This window comes from Orycteropus afer, unplaced genomic scaffold (genome assembly GCF_000298275.1).
Source record: "Orycteropus afer afer isolate SDZICR_OR568_19922 unplaced genomic scaffold, OryAfe1.0 scaffold00259, whole genome shotgun sequence".
In the NCBI taxonomy this organism is placed as follows: domain Eukaryota; kingdom Metazoa; phylum Chordata; class Mammalia; order Tubulidentata; family Orycteropodidae; genus Orycteropus; species Orycteropus afer.
In genome coordinates this window covers 1950276-1958582 of record NW_006921846.1, presented here as the reverse complement: position 1 = coordinate 1958582, position 8307 = coordinate 1950276, and positions in this window count along the sequence as shown.

Below are 8307 nucleotides of genomic sequence, written 5' to 3'. Positions count from 1 at the left end.
ATGGGCAAATAGAAAATAAATAAGATGATACACTCAAACCTAAACATATCAGTAAAAACATTAAATGTAAATAATCTAAACACCCAATTAAAAAGCAGAGAGTGTCAGATTAGATTTAAAGGCAAGATCCAACTATACCCTGCCTGCAAAAAACTTACTTTAAATATAAAAGTACAAATAGATTAAAAGTAATGATTGAAAGATATATTCTGTACCAGCAGTATTCAAAAGAAAACCACCTTGCATTTTTCTACCCTGGATTCAAGCCCTGATCTCTCTTGTTACAGAGATCTGCTTTTGGCATTACATTATAGCAGGGCACCTTTTGTTAACTGTTTCTTGGAGACCTGTAGTTGAACATTGTCTGGGAAGAAAAAAAAAAATCATTCCCAGCCAAAGAATATTTAGTTAGGAGTCAGAAGAGAGATTAGCATTCTAATTCTGACTATATTCCTGATTGTTTGTATAAGCATGAGTGTACTACTTAACTTCTCTGGGCTTGAGTGGTATCTCCCATTAAATCAGGATCTTCAATCATAGTCTTCCCAAGAATGCATGTGTAGTCAATGGCCACAGTCAGAATTTGACCCTACTCTAAGATCTACCTTCTCAATATCATAGGGCTTGGCACCAGACACCAAGAAGATACGATACAGGGTTGTACTATATGAGATTCTGAGGAACCAAGTGCACTGAGGAGTTTGGAGTTGGAAATGGAAAAGGCAAGGTTTATGATCTTGGAAAGGTTGTACTGGGGCAATACTAAGTCCAGCCGTGCAGCAGGCCTTCTCCAGCCAGGACAATGACGCATTTGCAGTTCATTTCCTGACTCAAATCCAGGCTCAGACTTGGATCAATGATATCCCAAGCCCTTTAGTCCCCATAGGCATTGAGATTGGGCTGAGGATGTCGCAATATACATGGAGGAAATTCAGCAACACATTTGATAAGCCTTGAAGTGTGTCACTGCATCTGACCTGAGCCACTTGAGTATCTTCTGGATATGTGTGCAACAGCCATCAGGCATATTCATTTATCTGAATGCATGTTTGTCTTAAGTACAGACACAGAGATGGTGTTTTCAAGGTTTTTCCACAGAAAGTGCAGTTCAAACATAGTATTTTGGAAAATCATGAGTCCTGCCTAGTGGATTCAGGTTTCTGTTCCAGGGATCATTTTTATTATTTGTTGAACAGTACACATTTTTGTTTCTTAGTTCTGTGAACAATGAACAATGGCTTTCTATAAAGCAAGTCTCACTTTTTTCTATGGCTGCCTCTAACTTTCTGGCACTGCTTTTCAAAGCATCTCTTGCTACCTATTCCTCTTCCTAGATCTCTCATTTTCTAACACACATGGGAAAAAGAAACGTCAGACTTACTTTTTTTTTTTTAAATCTTTTTACCTTTCTTTTAAACCAGTAAAACTGGTTGAAACATAGGTAAGAGAAGCAGTAAAGAGCACTCATTGAGCCACAAATGCTAATCATATTAACATGCAATAGCAGTGCTGGAAGGATCTTTGAGTTTACCTGTCCAATTCTCATTTTATAGATGAAGGAACATAGAGGACTTGCTCAGAGTTAAACAGAAAGTTTGTAGTTGAGCTAATACTGAAATTCAAGTCCCTTGAATAATATTGTTGTTGTTATGTACAGTCAAGTCGGACCCGACTCATAGCGACCCCTCCTTGGGTTTCCGAGGCAGTATCACTACAGAAGTAGATTGCCCAACCTGAGTAATATACAAGTGTATATTTGTTTTGTCCAGCTCATCCTCATAAGTGATACTCCATTTTCACTATGTTTTACTGTTACTGTGTTGCTCATTTATTCAGCCTGAGATAGGTTTGGACAATCAGACAGCTTGGTATCCATGGATATCACAACACGATTAAAACCCACAGTCACAAGCAGCCTATAGTTTTTCCCAAGGTTTATTGAGATTAGTCAACTACCTGTGGGCTCGGGAGGGACCATAGTCACAGGGGACATCAAGATCAATTTGCATAATATACTACACAAAAACATTGTTCCACATCCTACTTTGACGAGTAGCCGCTGGGATCTTAAAAGCTTGCAAGTGGCCGTCTAGATGCAACGACGGGGCTCTCCTCCTCCAGAGCAAAGAAGAATGAAGAAAACCAAGATGCATACAAACAATTAGTCCAAGCGACTGGTACACTGCCATTTATGTAAATTAAAAATACATGCACAAAATAATAATAGATGTTTTCTAAGTAGTATAAATAACATTATACATATCAAACAGATAGAATGGCTGCCTATATAGTAAGAGGAGGAAAAGAGAAACAAGAAATGGGGATAAAAATAGATCACACAGATAAATAGATAGATAAACAGAATCAGAGCCTTGCCCTCAGACTATGGTCCCTAGCTGCCCTTCAGGTCTGGAATTGAACCCACTCCTGTGGCTTCCAGCCAAACAAAAGACAGGCATATGAGTTGAACATTTACATTAGGTAGATACACTCCTTGGAGAGATCAAGCATGGGAGAAAGAAGGCCTGCTTATGCACCGGGAGATAGCTCAGGGGGCAGGAGTGCATGGAGGGATGGACACAAGGAAGAGGTAACTATCAAGAGGAAATAGGAGGGGAGCTGTTGCATTGAGGGAAATTGGAGTCAATGTCGTGAGACAAAGTGTATGTGAGCTGCTGTATGGAAAGTGAATTTGCTCTGTTATATTTCACCCACATCACAAGAAAAATTCGAAAAAGAAAACTTTAAAAAAATTCAGAGTCTTCCAAGGACCAGTAGTGATAGTGCGCTGTAACTGAGGCATCTGATTAAGTCAACCCCTCAGCCTTTGAACTCCAAGAAAGCAAAACAAAACAAAACAAAACAAACTCATTTTGTCTCTCTTGAAAAGAGATCCAGTGAAGGCTTTTTTGTTTTTAAATTTTATAAATAAAGCTAAGTTTATAAAGTTTGGAGATAAAATTGAAATAGCTTTAGATACCAGAAACACAGGGCATGTATTTGTATAATTCGGGACCTATTAATTGCCTAGATTATACAAAATGAAATTGCTTTTCACTTGAGCATTGCTCCAGGGCCTATCAGCAATATACAAGTGATAGTGTTGTTAAAATTGAGAAAGTTACATCTTTAACCAGATACATATGTGTACTTAATTTGATTGAGGACAGAGGTTAAGAGCTTCCCTTGGTTTTGCCAATTTATTCTTTAACTAATTTTAGTCTAATTTGGTCATTTAGGTCATTGTTCTCATCTTATTTTTCCTTCCAGTTGAATACTTGGCCGCACTTCTGGTCCATATTGCATCAATGATATGTTTCATTTGAACTCATTAAGCAAAGAACACATTTCATTACAAGCATGTAGTGGTATAAATTTCCACTCTGAGCCCTGAAACACGTCAGAAAAGGTCTCATTATACTTTGTTAATTAAAAAAGTAAACAGATCTTTAGTGGAGACAGGCTTCTTCCTTTCCTGGTTTCCCAGCAGTGCAGGTAGGTCTTCCTGGACAGTCTTTGAAGAAATGGGGCAAAGATGGGGGATTGATTTTGGCTACATTTGTGTTTTTAATTTGATTTCCAATGAACTTTAGGAGACGAAAGAACAAGAAAAGGAGATGTACAGTGTAGTATAGTAGTTATTAAGCATTGAGGCTTTGGTGTCAAAAACTCTGGATTTGAATCTATCTGTAACACTAGGTGACTCTGGGAAAGTTACTTAACCTCTCTGAGCCTGTTTTTGTAAAGATTAATACTAGTACCTATCTCTTAATGTTGCTATAAGGATTGGGTGAGATGGTAATGTAAAGCACTCAGTGCAGCTCCTGACACCTATTAAAGCACTCAATATATGGCAACAATTGCTTGCATAAGGAGCCCTGGTGATGTAATGGCTAAATGCTTGGCTAGTATTCAAAAGGTTGGTGGTTGGAACCTATCAAAGGCTCAAGGGAAGAAAAATGTGGCAGTCTGCTTCTATAAAGATTTACAGCCTTGGAAACCCCATGGAGTGATTCTATTCTGTCCGACAGGGTCTCTGTGAGTTAGCCCAAATGCAATGGGCTTGGGCTTGGGATTGCTAACACAGTAATAGTGGTAGTAGTAGTGATAATAATAAAACAGTAAAAACACGGTTAAAATCTCTGCCATAAAACAGTAAGTAGAGTCCAAAAATTCAATCCTCTAAAATGTAGGATTGCATTATTATGAGGTTACGTGAAATGTCTGAGAGATCTGGGACAGCTAGCAAACACTCCATTTTAAAGGGTCCAGCTGAACTAATAAATTCTGTCTGCCTCCCGGATGCAGCTTGGCACATCCCAGGGAAGGTTAATCACCCACTCAAATATCATTGCTCTTCCCTCAGTGCTCCCATGCCCGTCTCAGGAAGATAACACACTCCTGCTTGAGAACAGAGCAGGGTAGGAGATGGACATCAGCCACTAATCCAATTATATCTGTGGTTATCACAAGGGTTTGCTGTAGTGATAGTAGAAAAAGTAAATTACTTTATCCTTTAACTGCTTTATTTTCATTTTGTGGTACCTAGCTAAGGAGCTCTGGTACCACTGTGGTTGAGACACTGAGTTGCTAATCAAAAAGTTGGTGGTTTGAACCCACCAGCCGGTCTGCAGGAGAAAGATGAGGTAGTCTGCTTCCGAAAAGATTACAGATTTGGAAACCCTGTGGAATAATTCTACCCTGTCCTATAGGGTCCCTATGAGTTGGAATAATTTGATGAGTCGGAATTGGCTCAGGTTTGTTGGTTTTGATACCTAGTTTATTGAATCTGGATAAATGTTAAAATTTGTCTGTCTGCCTATACGTGGCTGTTGTATCCATTTATGCCAATGTCGTGTGACTTACCAGTTTTCTGAGAGCAAGGACCTTTCTGTCTTCCTTGATTAATATAGTTGATCATAGCTGGGGACCAAGTAATGGTAGCAATGCTTTCTAGGATAATCAGTATGGTTGCTAATAAATTTTGTTCCTTTCTTACAGTGTAGGTCAGAGGCTACAGTTTAAAAAGCTATCTGTATCTTTCTAATACTCGTAGGATGCTTAGAGTAAGACCTTCTTATCTCCCAGCCACCAGCATAACGTTTGCTCAGGTCATTAAGATGTTTTCCATCACCTTGACTATTCACGTGGGTCAGAACACAGCAGAAACAAACTGACCCCTGCTGTAACACAGAGACCCTTGTAGAAATCAGGAGATGAGAAGAGGCCTAATAGGTTTGGTCTACATTTTACAGGTAAGATAACCAGATCTCAGTCACTCCAAAGGTCTCCATATAAACTATACACCCTTCTACAAATGAAATCATTACACAGCTTAAATGGAATTCTTGTTTGAATGCTCACCATCAGTCACGGCAATTCAAACATACAGCAGTATAACATTTTCATATTTAAAGAATTCTGTCAGTTAAAGAACTGACAGAATCTACGGGTGCATGCCAATGTGACCATTTGAAAGTTGGATTCTTTCCCTTATTAGCAAGAGTGCAACCACTGACTCAGATAGGTTGCCCATTTGTCATGTTCTTCATTGGCTTGGGTAAATCTTGTGGCTTTAACATCATTCTTCTGTTCATTAAGATGCTTTTCCAGTCTTTCCAAGCTGTTCCAACCTCTTTACCCAATAATCATCTTTGGAAATTGTCAGCAGGTATCTGAGCCCCAGGGTAGCAAAATAGGGTCTCCATTTTGCAAAACTGAGTTGAAAAGGCCAAGGTCTAACCTCAAAGTGAGAAGACAAATTTTTCTCCTGTGACTTATGGAAACAGTTCTTTGGACTTACAGACCCATCACATACATTCTCTTTCTTTCCTTTATGCTCCTGGGCTTATACCAAAGGAGACTTATTGGTTGACTACGTAGTTTGAATGAGATGTGGGACTTTGAATGCAGACTCTTCCTCCACCCCCACCAAAACCAAAAAACCAACCAACTTACTTGGTTTTCTAGAATCCATCTAGAAAGTCCACTTACATTCTGGTTAAAGCAACCCTTGTTAATGACGTAGGTGAGGAAGAAGATTTATTTTCCTTTAATCATTTGAAAGATGATTTACAAAGCAGTCATCACCACCAGTGGTAGTTATTGAGAGCTCTCTGTGTGGGTTGTTAATGTGCAGGCTGTGGTCTACTTCCTGCACACTGCAGTGGTAAGGAACAAAACCCTATTCCCTATAACTCATCTTAAGCATAATCTATAAACTGTAAACTCACTTCTTCAAGCCTGTAACACAGACACATGCATTGTATCTGGCACTTATTGGGTAAAAACTGAAGTGGTTGTATCTTGATGCTTTGAAAAAGCTTTTCCTATACTTTTCCTCTCCCTGTGTCACTTCCTCACTCTGTGTTGAATTTAACTGCTAACCAGAAAGCTGATAGTTCAAACCCACCAGCCACTCCTCGGAAGGAAGATTGGGCAACCTACTTCTGTAGAGATAATGCCTCAGAAACCCAAGAAGGGGTTGCTGTGAGTCAGATCCAACTTGACGGCGGTGTATTTGGTTTGGTTTTGGATCTTACATATAAAACTAGGTGACCTCTATAAATTGATATTAAAATTAAAATAGTTAACATTATTGGCACTATTACAACAAATATATGTAAGTCAACATATCCCTTTTATAGACAACTTCATATTTCCAATACATTCATCGTATAAAATCCCTCAATGTGATTCCTAAGTATTTTTTCTGAAGTAATCATGATTGGATGTATATCATTGGGGCTGAAATATGGAGGTTTCTTCCAAAAGCTGAGCTAAGGTAAAGTGATGATATAATTTCCATCTGTAGCCACATAGGTCTGCTGGTAATTTTATTTGTGACAGGCATTCACATTGCAGTTATTGGTAAAAAAAAAAATGACATGAGATATGGACAGCTGTCAATGTCGTGAAAAATGGATTCTGGTATGCTGTGTTTATACTACTGAGAGAAAAAAAACAAAAGTAAGAAGGAAGGAAAAACTAAAGGAAAGAAAGAATGAAGGAAGACTGGAGACGGAGGAAGGAAGGAAATTCAACATATCATTCATTCCTCATTTATCATTCATTGTCTTGTTTTAAGAGCCCTGGTGGTGGAGTGGATAAAGCACTCAGCTGCAAATCAAAAGCTCAGTGGTTTGAACCCACCAGCCACCCTGCGGCAGAAAGATGTAGTAGTCTTCTTCCTTAAAGATTTACAGCCTTGGAAATCCTCTGGGGCAGTTCTACTCTGTCCTACAGTGTCACCATGAGTCAGACTCAACTTGACAGAAGTAGGTTGTCTTGTTTGGGTTAATTTTCCTTTTCCATTCCTTTTTGTATTTGTTTTTTTGTAGTGGTTGGTGTTGTGAGCTCTTAATAAAAGATAAATATAGCAAAAATTATTTACTTAAAAAGAAAGCTATTAACCAGAATAAGAAATTATTAACATTTTGTTGTTATAGCTTTATTTTCAAAAATAAAATATATCAAACATTATAGGTAAAATTGAAGTCATCTTTGTCCCCATCCCCAATTCTGTTTCATTCCTTTTCTTTCTACATACACTCGCCTGTGGCGACGAGTGTTATGTATTTGGTAAACATCTTCCCATTCCTTTATATTTTTTATTTTGAATATTTATATAAATGCTATAAATTACATATCATTCTACAACTTACTTTTCTCTCACACAAGGTAGTTAGAAACATGTATTTCTACAATGTATTAACAGTTTCTAGATATTCAGTTGTTTGGAGTAAAAAACATACATTATTTTGACTTTTCTATCTGATAGCCACTTAAGCAATTTTCTTTTTTTCTATATAACAGTGCTTCACTCTAGTTCAGTTTAAGCTCTGTGAGAACAGGGATTTTTGTCTGCTTTATTCAAAAATTCAACCTCAGATGCAACTTAGAACAGTGTCAGGCACATAGCAGACACTCAATAAATATGTGTTGAATAAATGAATGAATGGCCATTCTTGTCCATTCCTCCTTGAGCTTTCAGATAAGAACTTCTCTATAGTATATACCTAGATACAACACCTATTTATTCTTGCTGGAAATAGATTATGTGAAATTCATTTTGATTGGGTGTTGCTGTCTAATTGCTCTCCAAAGAGGCTATATAATTTTACATTCCCAAAAGTATCCCTTGTTCCTCACATTCTGACTAACCTTTGATATTATGGGGTATTTTTTTCTCAATTTTGAAATTCTGATGATTTCTAAATAGTGTCTTATTATGGTTTTAATGAGCATGCATTTTATTAGTAATGTGGCAGGGCATATTTTCATGTTTATTAAAAAAAAAAAAAAAAA